The sequence below is a fragment of the Coregonus clupeaformis genome, chromosome 39 (genome assembly GCF_020615455.1).
Source record: "Coregonus clupeaformis isolate EN_2021a chromosome 39, ASM2061545v1, whole genome shotgun sequence".
NCBI classification, from domain to species: Eukaryota; Metazoa; Chordata; class Actinopteri; order Salmoniformes; family Salmonidae; genus Coregonus; species Coregonus clupeaformis.
The window spans coordinates 1770250-1785985 of record NC_059230.1 but is presented as its reverse complement, the minus strand read 5'-3'; the positions used below and the strand labels follow the sequence as shown (position 1 = coordinate 1785985).

Here is a 15736-nt window from a genome sequence, read left to right as displayed (position 1 = left end):
AAGTGACATCAATTTATAAATACAGAGCACAAGTACAACCCATTTTATATGAACCATTTAAGGTAGTAAGAAAATAACATTTACTTAATATTTCATTAAAGAAGTCTTGAATTACCAATAAATCACATGCTAGCAATAGCTAGTGTGACATTACACTTCACTGACTGACGGTGCTCGTTAGCTCGTCATTAACATGGCTAAATAAGCAAGTATACACTTGGTTAACTTGCCGAAATAGGCTTTAAATACATTAACAGCAACATTAATAATTTATATACATAGTCATATTCGCTATTATCTTGGGAATTTATGGACCAGTTTTCAAAAGACCCTATTGTGATAAAGTTTTGAACAGTTTTTATGTACAGAGGAAGGAGACACAAACCTGCTCTCAGAATATCTCTCTCAGACTGAAGATGTATTTGTAGAAGTAGTAGGGCTAAATGCCTCACAGAAAGTGGACAGTCTTTTGGTCTGCTGTCATGTTGATCATGTCAGATAAATAGAGTTAGTTACAAACAGGCAGGTTATGCAGTAGTAATAATTCATATTATACACATTATCTACTCGTCATTTTGGTCATACATTCTAAAGATTCAATTAGCTTGAAGTATTGTAAAGTAAAAGGCCCATAGTTTAAAACACACTCCGGTGCTGCACCACATGCTGGTGCTCTATTGTTCCTGAGGGATGTTTTCTTGGTCTTGGATCCACAGTGATAGCCTTACACAATCTTCCCTTTAGTGCAGGGCTGCCCAACCCTCTTCCTGGAGATCTCCCGTCCTGTGATTATCCGTGTTTCCTAAAATCCTCTATGATCTCCATTCTTATCTTTGTGTTCAGCTCCAGGTTGTTTTCACTGCACCACGCTGTTAGACATACCACTTCTTGTCCGTCTATGGCAGGGCTAACCAACCTTCTTCCTGGAGATCTCCCGTCCTGTGGGTTTTCAGTCCAACCCTAATTTAACACACCTGATTCTACTTATTAGCTGCTCAACAAGACCTTAACTAGCTGAATCAGATATGCTAAATGAGGGTTGGACTGAAAACCTACAGCACAGTAGATCTCCAGGAAGAGTGTTGGGCAGCCCTGGTCTCGTCGTTGTTAGTCTCAGAATGTATTTTGAGGAATCCATTTTCTATTGTTATTAAGATGGAACATTCTGCATGAACAGCCTGGTGTCATAGACTATATGTAACATAGTAAATATAAATCCTGGACGTTCAAGTTAGTCTGATATGTTACGTTTGGTATGGTTACATAACACAGATGGTTACTTAAGGCCAAAATGAAAGTAGGGTTGTTGGTTGGATTGGACGGGCGGGCGGGTGGGCGGGCATATATCTCGAACGTCTAGCAATTCAATGGTTGCGAGTCTGAATCTCATTACCTACAACTTTAGCATCTGAGCAAATTAGCAACTTTTCAACTACTTACTACTTTTTAGCTACTTTGTAACTACTTAGCTGTTAGCTAACCGTTCCCCTAACTCTAACCTTAACCATTTTATCTAACCTTAACATTAACCCTTTAACCTAACTCTTCAACTTAACCCTAACCCCTAACCGTAACCCCTAGCCTAGCTAAAGTTAGTCAGCTAGCTATCGTTAGCCACCTGGAGACCTAGCTAGAATTTGTAACATTTCATGCGTTTCGCAAATTTGTTACGTATTGTACATTTAGCAAATTCATAACATATAATACGAATTGGAATTCGTAACATATCATACAAAATGGGTGTTGGACTTCCACAAATGAATACATACCATATGAAACGTAACATATCATACTTAATGGAGTGTTCCAGAATTATGCACAGAATAATACGAAATGCTCTGAGACCAGGTTGCAACGAAAAATGTACTTTATTATTGTCAATGACTTGGCACACAACAATTGGCTGATGCAATGTGATGTAATGAAACGTGTGCAATGTAGGAGGCCTAATAAGCCTTGTAGGGGATGTTTTCTTGGTCTTGGATCCACAGAGATTATTCTATGGTTCTTCCCTTCTTCGTTCTGGGACACATGTTTAGGGTTAGAGATGGTTACTGGCAGCTACTCCATCTCTATGTGAACAGGTTTAGAGATGGTTACTGGAAGCTCCTCCATCTCTATGTGAACAGGTTTAGAGATGGTTACTGGCAGCTCCTCCATCTCTATGTGAACAGGTTTAGAGATGGTTACTGACAGCTACTCCATCTCTATGTGAACAGGATTAGAGATGGTTACTGGCAGCTCCTCCATCTCTATGTGAACAGGTTTAGAAATGGTTATTGGCAGCTCCTCCATCTCTATGTGAACAGGTTTAGAGATGGTTACTGGCAGCTACTCCATCTCTATGTGAACAGGATTAGAGATGGTTACTGGCAGCTCCTCCATCTCTATGTGAACAGGTGTAGAGATGGTTACTGGCAGCTCCTCCATCTCTATGTGAACAGGTTTAGAGATGGTTACTGGCAGCTCCTCCATCTCTATGTGAACAGGTTTAGAGATGGTTACTGGCAGCTCCTCCATCTCTATGTGAACAGGTTTAGAGATGGTTACTGGCAGCTCCTCCATCTCTATGTGAACAGGTTTAGAGATGGTTACTGGCAGCTCCTCCATCTCTATGTGAACAGGTTTAGAGATGGTTACTGTCAGCTCCTCCATCTCTATGTGAACAGGTTTAGAGATGGTTACTGGCAGATAATCATTCACCTTTCTGTTCTCTCCTGATCTCAGAGGCTCCTCCTCAGTCCTATCATCATCCAAATTCTCTCTATGTTTTTCTGTCTTCCCATGGATAAGACCTGCAAGTGTTACCTTCCAGCACATGGTGACTTCTTGTTAGATAATATTACTACTATGGTGCAAGCATGGCTGGAGTGACTTTCCACCATTTTCCTCCCACCACTCCATTCCCTTTAAATCCATGAGAGGAGGTGTAGAAATGAAGACTTCAGGACAAGAGTAGATAATTGGAATGTAGCCCTATAGTCTCTTCATCTGCTCTAACAGATTGGGAAATAGACACAACCTGGATTCAACCAATGTCTCAACTACCCTGCTTTTCCACAAGGTGGAGCACATTACCCAGTATTAAAGAGAATGTCAGAAAACTATAAGGTAATATACACTATGGCTACTAGTCTTATTCTGAATGAAATAGCTTCAGTTACATATTATTGGGACTAATACTCAGGGGAGACGAGACCCGAGCCCAAGCCTGTCCTGGATGCCCAGCAGGCCTACTGCTACTGCCCCTGGGGAAGACTGGGTGGATATGGTGGGTGGCAAACCCTGCTGTCCGAGGCAGGAAGTGTTGTGGAGGGGACATACAGGCTACCGTCTGCATCTGCATGGCCTGGTTGAGCCAGGGGTTATACATCACTGTGTGCATCCATGCCATCTGAGAATTTAGGTCACAAGAGTCAAAATCATTCCATGGAGGGCAGAGTGTCTGCAGGTTTTTGCTCCTGCCTTGTACTTGATTGATCAATTAAGCTCATTGATTAGTTAGAAACTACCCTGACTTGTTGTGTAGGTCTTAATTGGACACAAATTGAAAGGAAATAACAAAACTCAGTATACACTCAGTCCTCCATGGAAGGAGTTTGACATCCCTGATTTATGGCCTCAGCTTGGATCAGGGCCTTAGTCTTGGACTGTTTCCCCCAGTTCTTACTGTTTTCACACTTTAATAACTCAAGTTTGATTCATCTACACATCAGATGAGAATTGCTATAACACCAATCAGGCTATAACTGTTGTGTTTATAAACAACAGAAAGTGTGTAAGGTTGTGCTTGGTGTCAGTCTGTTTCTGATCTCTTACCAACTCCTTAATGGAACTGTCATGTAATGGCTTGATAATGAGAGCAATGGAGTTATCAAGAGCACAAACTGTTCTGGGAACAGATAAGTGTAGAGTTGCATGGGAAAATTATATAAAAGGGAAGTGAAGTTTGTCCCTCTTCCATCACCAAGTCAAGTACAATTGTCACGCCCTGACCTTGAGAACACTGTTATTCTCTAGTTAGTTTGGTCAGGGTGTGAATGTTGACATTCTATGTTATATATTTCTAAGTTGGCCGGGTGTGGTTCCCAATCAGAGGCAGCTGTCGATCGTTGTCTCTGATTGGGGATCATACTTAGGCAGCCATTTTGCCTACCTATGTTCTGGGATCTTGTTTCTGATTGGCTTGTTTCTGTTAGCGTTTAGAACTGCACGTTCAGTTGCTTTTGTTATTTTGTCAAGAGTGTATTGAAATTATTAAACATGTACGCATACCACGCTGCACCTTGTTCCGATCCTTTATACAACGAACGTGACAACAATATGAACTATAGAGTAGCACCTTTTATTGTGTGTCTTTGAAAGAAAAGACACATTAATATATTTATTTTCTGTATTTTAGGTTTGTTCAGCTGAGTGTGCTGAAAATGACCTTGTTATGAATCTGTGTACTACAACGCCTGCATGAAGATTATTTCAAATATTACATTATATTTTTAGCTATGTTGTACTCTGTCAAATATCCATCCTCACACATACTGTAAACCATGTAGTTAAACGTTTTATGTTGTTCTGTGTCTGTTATCTTGTAGAACAACATCGAAGGTATGTATCTATCATTTGGTGGTGTGGAAAATGAATTAATCATGTATACAATTCTAATGATCAATTATCCTTTTTGTTAATTCAGTATATAATCCTAAATGAAACTTGAATGCAAAATGGAATTGACAACTTTAATGTCTTACAAATGAATGGAAGAAAAATCATTAGAATAGTTTAATTAAAACAAATATTTTATTCATACGTTTCATAATAAATAACAGTCCATTTTAAAAGCGAAAATGAAACTTACAACAGTCTTAAAAGTGATAATAGAAAACCAATTAACAGCACATCATGAAATCCTTCACCACGTTAATGTGATTATTCTCACATCTGCAGGATGGCCAGTAATCAGGTCCAGATATCAATAATATTACAAATACAGCAGGTATCAAACAGGCACATTATAAATTATTATTATTATGAATTCCAGAATATAAAAGCATGAGTAACTGAAGTAACAATGACTAACTGACCAAAGTGCAAAACGTCTCCTGTTGTTCCCAACTAACTCTCAAACTCTGATATTTTAAATACATAATCATCTTAAAAACTACACCTATATCTAATGGCTTGGCTTGGCTCCACACCCACACACACACAAACACGGTGTTGGCAAGAGCACAAACAGGTCTGGGACCAGGCTAGTGTAACTCCTCCATCTCTATGATGGTAGAGGACCTATTCACCTCTCCGGTTTCTTTCTCCCTCTCAGGACACATGGTAACCCTCTCATCACTATGACCATCAGAACTCTCTTGGGACTCTTTGGAAGCCACTGGCTGTGGTGATCCCCTGGGGGTGTGACCAGAGATAAATCCTGAACAGTTCATTCGGGACCACTGAGGCCAAACTCTGCCTGCAAGAAAACACACACACCCTCCTACTGCAAATACTACCACCACCTTTATCCATGGTGACCGGGTCCCTGTGTCCTCAGAGCAGTTTTCTCTAGTAGTGACAGTGAGAGTGACAGAATCTGGATATCCCTTCGTCTGTTTGTCAGGTCTGTATGAACACTGGTAAAGGCCCTGATCAGAAAGCTGTAAGTTGTTGATGGTGAGGGACATGTCTCCCAGTCTGTAAGCATCTTTGGACACCGACACCCTGTTCTCAAACCCAGGGCCATAGGTTATATTCCCTGCTGTGACATTCAGCACAGTCCGTCCATCCTTTTCCCAATAGACATGTACCTCACTGTCAGGAGTTTGTTTTTTGGTTAAGCTGTAGCAGTTGAGTTGAAAATTAGATCCAACATAAGCAGGGTGGCCTACAACAATGGGGACTAAAACTACAAATTGTACGTCTTCTTGAGTTGTACCGCAGTGACACTCAAACCACCCGTTGTCGTTAAATACAGAGGTGATGTTGAGATAGAGGTCTCCATCCCCGCGTTGAACCCTGTTCTCAAAGCCCACTCCAGGTGTGAATACTCCTTGGTGCAGTGTAGCGACCGTGGAGTGTGTGACACCTGTTGATTTACTCTCAAGGCGATGCTTCCATTCGATAATACCATCACATGATCCAGAGAAGGGGAGCGTGACAGTGTCATTCAAAAACACTGTTATTGTAGGAAGCACAGAGGACTCCGCATGGTAGAAAAACACACGTTTGGGTTCGGGGGTCCGGGCTGGAAGTTGGACTCCGGGGGGCTGGATGTTGGGGTCCGGGTGCTAAAAACAGCAGTCAGATAAAAGCTATTCTTCAACCTGGTAGTGGAGGTGCTCCTGTCCTTCCTCCACACAGTAAGCCTCCCCGACTGTCCTGTACCTCCCTCTGGCTGGAAAAGTGGCAGAGTGGAGAGAAACCGATAGAGTGTGTGAATCATGCTGGAGGCTGGTAGCGGAGTCGAGTAGAGAGAGACACGGCGGTGCTGCAGGACATGCTCCGCCCACGCTAGGATTCCAAGTCGGGAACTTGGGAATTTGACGTAATTTGCCCTCAAGAAGGACCGCCACGCCTCCTTCTTCTTCTTCAAGTGAGCACAGCACAAGGTGAGTCCAGAAGGTAGTCTCACCAGTCTGGTGTAGATATAGAATAGATAGAAGGTAGTCTCACCAGTCTGGTGTAGATATAGAATAGATAGAAGGTAGTCTCACCAGTCTGGTGTAGATATAGAATAGATAGAATAGATAGAAGGTAGTCTCACCAGTCTGGTGTAGATATAGAATAGATAGAATAGATAGAAGGTAGTCTCACCAGTCTGGTGTAGATATAGAATAGATAAAAGGTAGTATCACCAGTCTGGTGTAGATATAGAATAGATAGAAGGTAGTCCCACCAGTCTGGTGTAGATATAGAATAGATAGAATAGATAGAAGGTAGTCTCACCAGTCTGGTGTAGATATAGAATAGATAGAATAGATAGAAGGTAGTCTCACCAGTCTGGTGTAGATATAGAATAGATAGAAGGTAGTCTCACCAGTCTGGTGTAGATATAGAATAGATAGAAGGTAGTCTCACCAGTCTGGTGTAGATATAGAATAGATAGAATAGATATAAGGTAGTCTCACCAGTCTGGTGTAGATATAGAATAGATAGAAGGTAGTCTCACCAGTCTGGTGTAGATATAGAATAGATAGAAGGTAGTCTCACCAGTCTGGTGTAGATATAGAATAGATAGAAGGTAGTCCCACCAGTCTGGTGTAGATATAGAATAGATAGAATAGATAGAAGGTAGTCTCACCAGTCTGGTGTAGATATAGAATAGATAGAAGGTAGTCTCACCAGTCTGGTGTAGATATAGAATAGATAGAAGGTAGTCCCACCAGTCTGGTGTAGATATAGAATAGATAGAATAGATAGAAGGTAGTCTCACCAGTCTGGTGTAGATATAGAATAGATAGAAGGTAGTCTCACCAGTCTGGTGTAGATATAGAATAGATAGAATAGATAGAAGGTAGTCTCACCAGTCTGGTGTAGATATAGAATAGATAGAAGGTAGTCTCACCAGTCTGGTGTAGATATAGAATAGATAGAATAGATAGAAGGTAGTCTCACCAGTCTGGTGTAGATATAGAATAGATAGAATAGATAGAAGGTAGTCTCACCAGTCTGGTGTAGATATAGAATAGATAGAAGGTAGTCTCACCAGTCTGGTGTAGATATAGAATAGATAGAATAGATAGAAGGTAGTCTCACCAGTCTGGTGTAGATATAGAATAGATAGAAGGTAGTCTCACCAGTCTGGTGTAGATATAGAATAGATAGAATAGATAGAAGGTAGTCTCACCAGTCTGGTGTAGATATAGAATAGATAGAATAGATAGAAGGTAGTCTCACCAGTCTGGTGTAGATATAGAATAGATAAAAGGTAGTATCACCAGTCTGGTGTAGATATAGAATAGATAGAAGGTAGTCCCACCAGTCTGGTGTAGATATAGAATAGATAGAATAGATAGAAGGTAGTCTCACCAGTCTGGTGTAGATATAGAATAGATAGAATAGATAGAAGGTAGTCTCACCAGTCTGGTGTAGATATAGAATAGATAGAAGGTAGTCTCACCAGTCTGGTGTAGATATAGAATAGATAGAAGGTAGTCTCACCAGTCTGGTGTAGATATAGAATAGATAGAATAGATATAAGGTAGTCTCACCAGTCTGGTGTAGATATAGAATAGATAGAAGGTAGTCTCACCAGTCTGGTGTAGATATAGAATAGATAGAAGGTAGTCTCACCAGTCTGGTGTAGATATAGAATAGATAGAAGGTAGTCCCACCAGTCTGGTGTAGATATAGAATAGATAGAATAAATAGAAGGTAGTCTCACCAGTCTGGTGTAGATATAGAATAGATAGAAGGTAGTCTCACCAGTCTGGTGTAGATATAGAATAGATAGAAGGTAGTCCCACCAGTCTGGTGTAGATATAGAATAGATAGAATAGATAGAAGGTAGTCTCACCAGTCTGGTGTAGATATAGAATAGATAGAAGGTAGTCTCACCAGTCTGGTGTAGATATAGAATAGATAGAATAGATAGAAGGTAGTCTCACCAGTCTGGTGTAGATATAGAATAGATAGAAGGTAGCCTCACCAGTCTGGTGTAGATATAGAATAGATAGAATAGATAGAAGGTAGTCCCACCAGTCTGGTGTAGATATAGAATAGATAGAAGGTAGTCTCACCAGTCTGGTGTAGATATAGAATAGATAGAAGGTAGTCTCACCAGTCTGGTGTAGATATAGAATAGATAGAAGGTAGTCTCACCAGTCTGGTGTAGATATAGAATAGATAGAATAGATAGAAGGTAGTCTCACCAGTCTGGTGTAGATATAGAATAGATAGAATAGATAGAAGGTAGTCTCACCAGTCTGGTGTAGATATAGAATAGATAGAAGGTAGTCTCACCAGTCTGGTGTAGATATAGAATAGATAGAATAGATAGAAGGTAGTCCCACCAGTCTGGTGTAGATATAGAATAGATAGAAGGTAGTCTCACCAGTCTGGTGTAGATATAGAATAGATAGAAGGTAGTCTCACCAGTCTGGTGTAGATATAGAATAGATAGAAGGTAGTCCCACCAGTCTGGTGTAGATATAGAATAGATAGAAGGGAGTCTCACCAGTCTGGTGTAGATATAGAATAGATAGAAGGTAGTCCCACCAGTCTGGTGTAGATATAGAATAGATAGAAGATAGTCTCACCAGTCTGGTGTAGATAGAAGGTAGTCTCACCAGTCTGGTGTAGATATAGAATAGATAGAATAGATAGAAGGTAGTCTCACCAGTCTGGTGTAGATATAGAATAGATAGAAGGTAGTCCCACCAGTCTGGTGTAGATATAGAATAGATAGAATAGATAGAAGGTAGTCTCACCAGTCTGGTGTAGATATAGAATAGATAGAAGGTAGTCCCACCAGTCTGGTGTAGATATAGAATAGATAGAAGGTAGTCTCACCAGTCTGGTGTAGATATAGAATAGATAGAAGGTAGTCCCACCAGTCTGGTGTAGATATAGAATAGATAGAAGGTAGTCCCACCAGTCTGGTGTAGATATAGAATAGATAGAAGGTAGTCCCACCAGTCTGGTGTAGATATAGAATAGATAGAAGGTAGTCCCACCAGTCTGGTGTAGATATAGAATAGATAGAAGGTAGTCTCACCAGTCTGGTGTAGATATAGAATAGATAGAAGGTAGTCTCACCAGTCTGGTGTAGATATAGAATAGATAGAAGGTAGTCCCACCAGTCTGGTGTAGATATAGAATAGATAGAAGGTAGTCCCACCAGTCTGGTGTAGATATAGAATAGATAGAAGGTAGTCCCACCAGTCTGGTGTAGATATAGAATAGATAGAAGGTAGTCTCACCAGTCTGGTGTAGATATAGAATAGATAGAAGGTAGTCCCACCAGTCTGGTGTAGATATAGAATAGATAGAAGGTAGTCCCACCAGTCTGGTGTAGATATAGAATAGATAGAAGGTAGTCTCACCAGTCTGGTGTAGATATAGAATAGATAGAAGGTAGTCCCACCAGTCTGGTGTAGATATAGAATAGATAGAAGGTAGTCCCACCAGTCTGGTATAGATATAGAATAGATAGAAGGTAGTCCCACCAGTCTGGTGTAGATATAGAATAGATAGAAGGTAGTCCCACCAGTCTGGTGTAGATATAGAATAGATATAAGGTAGTCTCACCAGTCTGGTGTAGATATAGAATAGATAGAAGGTAGTCCCACCAGTCTGGTGTAGATATAGAATAGATAGAAGGTAGTCCCACCAGTCTGGTGTAGATATAGAATAGATAGAAGGTAGTCCCACCAGTCTGGTGTAGATATAGAATAGATAGAAGGTAGTCTCACCAGTCTGGTGTAGATATAGAATAGATAGAAGGTAGTCCCACCAGTCTGGTGTAGATATAGAATAGATAGAAGGTAGTCCCACCAGTCTGGTGACAGCCGAGTAGTTCCCTCAACTCGCATTAAAATGGCCAATCTAAGTAGACACGTCACTATTACGCATGCTTTCCTTGGATACATTTTTATTGAATGGCTTATTCAAAGAAACAGAACGAAACTCCTGTCCTACCAAAATAAAGATTACAACATCAAAAAAACACTGTTGGACCAGTATTTATGGTTAGAATGGCTTTGGAGTCCTTTGGCGTCTATGGTTTTACTTTTACGCATTCCGTCATGTTATCCTCGTCTTCTCTACATCAATGTTTTCTGTTTGTGTGTTGGCATTGGTTACCAAAAGTTCACATTCTGACGTTTGTATGATGTATGTAGCGCACAGGTGTCAAATGAATCCAATAATTCCATCCATCAATCATTCCAAACTGACCAACTGACCCGAGAGGCACACAGACAAACCTGCATGCGCAAAGTAAGGGATTTTTCCCACCACCATGCCATTATACATAAAATTAGAAGAGGACGACCAGGAGATCAGCGCGAATTTAGCGAACCCACTTCGGTACAACGAACTCTCCCTGGCCTCATCACCTGAGCTCCCGTCTCAATCGGTGTCTCCCCCAGTGTCTCCCGCCGCCGCCACGGTAGAAGAATGCGAGGATCCTAGCCCTCACCCCGGCCGCCAAAAGGATTCGTCTTGACGACCAGGGAAATGTAGGCATATTTTATGTTTATTTGCTGTCTGTCTCTATGCTGAATAATTTTATTGATCACCTGCTTAGGGATTGGAGATTTAAATGAGTTATTTAGGTTACGTCCCAAAAGGCACCATATTCCCTAGTGTTCCTATGGGTCCTGGTCAAAAGTAGTGCACTTTATTGGGAATAGGGCGCCATTTGGGATGTAAACTTTGCTCAAATCTAGTAGGCCTACAATGCGTAACATTTCTGTATAAATGTAGCCATGTTTTAATTGTACATGGGGTCCCTGTAGGGGTCGTGTCCAAGCAACTTAAAGGGATAGTTCACCCACAAACGTTTTAGCGTTTGTGGCACAAAATCCCATTCAAGTCATGGGACAGATATTATCATTTTTCATGCATCATGTTCAAATCATCCAAAAGTATCTCAAATTGATTGTGAAGCTCAACAAAGTCACACATAGATTATTTGAACATGATGAGCAAAAAATGCTAATGTCAGTCCCATGACTTGTGTGGAATTTGTGCCACAAATGCTAAAATGTTAGCATATGGAAACAGTGCCAGGAAAACTAAACCAAAGCATGTATTTCTGTCAAATCTTGTCCATAGCTTACAGGGTGAAATACAAAATACAAATTATTTTCAGGGACAGAAACGGCCTCCATGACCAACAAGGCCGATCAGGGAGACCCGGTTTCACCACCGTCCCTCCACCTCCACCGTCCCCGGCTTCGCCAGGAAACTATGGATGCTGCTGGAGTGACCTGGTCAAATCTGTCACATGGAGCATGAGCGGGAGGTGAGAGGAGAGAGAAAGGGAGTGACTGGCGGAGAAAAGGAGAGTAGAGATGGATGGAGGGAAGGATGGATGGATGGATGGATGGAGAGAGATGGGGAAAAGACATTGTACAAGTGCTAGAAGAAAGCTGAATTGTGAGTACCTTACATAATATTTTGTTACAGGTGTGTTGCCGTTGACAAGGAGATGTTCGTTTAGGACATTCTGGAGATGGCTGTACCACGTGTGTTCATCACCCAGAGAATGCAGAGTATCTACCGCCAGCTCAACCTGTACGGTTGCCGTGATCGAGAACAGCATCTCGGGTGTCCCGTTAAGCACTGCTGGGTTGAACGGCACTCAGAGCGTAACCAAGGTAATTAACACACACATATTTTTGGGAAGAGTAGATTGTTGATTTCATATTTAGCTACAGTGTATATGGCAATGAATAATACTGTATCAGAATTCATTTAATCATAATTTATTACCACCACCACTTCCACCATGGGGGGCCCTGTCGTCCGGCCTCTGCCCATGCTCGGTGAGGGTTCCCAGGCACACCTGCGGCCACCGATGGCCTCCCCTTGGATGTCTCTCTCCAACCCACTCTACAGAGAGTCTTAAATGACTTCTCACAACTGTGCCAACACAGCCTCCTCCTCTTCCTCCTCCTTCGCTCCAGTCTTCCCTCCACCCCTGCCCTGCGCTAACTGCGGCTACATCCAGGGCCCTACAGCCCCCACTACCTCACGGCTGCCCCAAAGAGGACAGACTAGGCCGGAGATACTCTACTACCTCCATCCCCTATATACACCCACAAAGCGATATCTAAATTGACCAAAAACGGTACCCTGCATTTTATGTGGCTTTTTCTCTGTTAATCTGTTGTTTTCTCTGTTAATCAGTTGTTTTCTTTGTTAATCAGCTGTTTTCTCTGTTAATCAGCTGTTTTCTCTGTTAATCAGCTGTTTTCTCTGTTAATCAGTTTTTTTCTATGCGAATCAGTTTTTTCTCTGTTAATCCATACATTATTCACATCTACCAGCTGCAATATTATGTTTACATTCCAAATAGCACTCTATTCTCTATATAGTACACTTCTTTTGACCAGAGACCTTTAGACCCTTCTCAAAATTATGAGTGCCAGTTGGGACACATCTATGTGTGCATTCAAAAAGCCAGCTTTATTCAGAATTATACTTCCTTCCTTTGCCAACAGGTGGCAGCAGAGTCATATCATTCCATTACAACAGCTATGCTTATAGGAGTGTTTACTTTTTGTGATGTAACCCCATAATGAGGTTAGGGGTTCTTCCCAAATGGCACCCTACTCCCTAAATAGTGCACTACTTCTAACCAGAAACCATAGGGCTCTTGTCAAAGGTAGTGCACTATATAGAGAAGGTTCTGACATATGTAATATTACTGCTACAGTATATGGGTGGGGCTTACTATGTGGTTGTCTGGATCTGTAGCCAGTGGGTGGGGCTTACTATGTGGTTGTCTGGATCTGTAGCCAGTGGGTGGGGCTTACTATGTGGTTGTCTGGATCTGTAGCCAGTGGGTGGGGCTTACTATGTGGTTGTCTGGATCTGTAGCCAGTGGCTTGTTATAGGCTACCCAGATATTAACATTTCATACAGTAAGTACACTGTAGCCCCCAGGCATAGCAATACTAGCATAGGAATCCTGCATGTACGATGTAATAACCTAATAATGAATATTATATATAGAATTAAAGTCAATTATGTAATGATAACTTTTATGCATTGCATTTTACAGGGCTACACACACACACACACACACACACACACACAAAAACAGCTCTAACAGCGCTAATGTTGAAACCCACAGGTACACAAACAGCCTCTCTTTCTCTCTTTCTGTCTTTCTGTCTTTCTGTCTCTCTCTCTCTCTCTCTCTCTCTCTCTCTCTCTCTCTCTCTCTCTCTCTCTCTCTCTCTCTCTCTCTCTCTCTCTCTCTCTCTCTCTCTCTCTCTCTCTCTCTCTCTCTGTCTCTCTCTCTGTGTGTCTCTCTCTCTCTCAATTCAAATTGCTTTATTGGCATGACATAACAATGTTTAGTTTAGTTCATTAGGATCCCCACTAGCTAGTGCACATGCAGCAGCTACTTTTCCTGGGATTCAAATAAACGGTACAAATATGTGAAAAAGTACAGAACAGTAATAGACTACAACAACACAAGATATAAGACAATGTCCATATTGCCAAAGCGTACTTTGGAAATTATGTGATTAAATTACAATATGAACATAATTAAAATAATAATAATCAATGTTGTCAATGGGACAATCAGTAACAACAATAACCAAGGATAAAAATAACCATCCAATGGACAATAACACTATAGAGGACATGTGCAGGTTGGTTGGTCTGTCAGACACTGTCCCTCATCTTATGGCAGGCAGCAATGTAGTGCGCTGCCAACCCACAGCTCTCTGCGTCCTCCCCCAACAGGACGTGAGCCTATTCACAGCTCTCTGCGTCCTCCCCCAACAGGACGGGAGCCTATTCTCATCAGAGAGCTTTGAAACCTTGAATAAGAGTTTCAAATTTGGGGAAATGACACTCTCTAATTGTTTTATATTTTTGACATGTTGTCAGGAAATGCAGCTCTGTCTCAGGTTCTGCTGTGGTTGCACATCCTTTCTCTACGTTAAACACCATAATGCAGAGCAGAATTAGGCCGATACCCGCTAATTATCAAAATCCAGAAAATTCTCCAACCACTTAAAAGGAAGCCGCAGAATACCTGACCACTGTGACTGACCCAAACCTAAGGAAAGCGTTGACTATGTACAGATTCAGTGAGCATAGCCTTGCTATTGAGAAAGGCCGCCGTAGGCAGACCAGGCTCTCAAGAGAAGACAGGCTATGTGCACACTGCCCACAAAATGAGGTGGAAACTGAGCTGCACTTCCTAACCTCCTGCCAAATGTATGACCATATTAGAGACACATATTTCCTTCAGATTACACAGATCCACAAAGAATTCGAAAACAAACCCAATTTTGATAAACTCCCTTATCTACTGGGTGAAATACCACAGTGTGCCATCACAGCAGCAAGATGTGTGACCTGTTGCCACAAGAAAAGGGCAACCAGTGAAGAACAAACACCATTGTAAATACAACCCATATTTATGTTTATTTATTTTCCCATTTGTACTTTAACTATTTGCACATTGTTACAACACTATATATATATACATAATATGACATTTGAAATGTCTTTATTCTTTTGGAACTTCTGAGTGTAATGTTTACTGTTAATATTTATTGTTTATTTCACTTTTGTTTACTATCTACTTCACTTGCCTTGGCAATGTTAACATACGTTTCCCATGCCAATAAAGCCCATAAATTGATATTGAAATTGAATTGAGAGAGAGAGAGAGAGAGAGAGAGAGAGAGAGAGAGAGAGAGAGAGAGAGAGAGAGAGAGAGAGAGAGAGAGAGAGAGAGAGAGAGAGAGAGAGAGAGAGAGAGAGAGAGAGAAGAGAGAGAGAGAGAGAGAGAGAGAGAGAGAGAGAGAGAGAGAGAGAGAGAGAGAGTCAGTGTGTATACATAAACAAAAAAAATTGATGTTGATTCAACATACAATTGTAAGGCACCCAGCTGCAATAGGATTGTGAGTTTGCTCAACACATTTTTTTGGGGTGCAAAGTTGAGAATGTGAGAATATATCAAATGTCTCCAAATTTCTCTCTCCCCAAGTCTCATCTCTCATCCCTCCTTCTTTCTTCCTTTCCTACTCTCTCTCTTTCATACCACATA

General features: G+C 41.3%; 1 long non-coding RNA gene across 1 annotated transcript; it reads left to right on the top strand.

Annotated features, from left to right (window-relative positions):
• Positions 1–10996: 10996 nt before the first annotated feature.
• LOC121554455 lies at positions 10997–13861 on the top strand. The gene is made up of 3 exons (XR_005997695.1): positions 10997–11171; positions 11807–11959; positions 12124–13861. It is a non-coding gene; the product is annotated as an uncharacterized LOC121554455 (long non-coding RNA).
• Positions 13862–15736: the final 1875 nt, after the last annotated feature.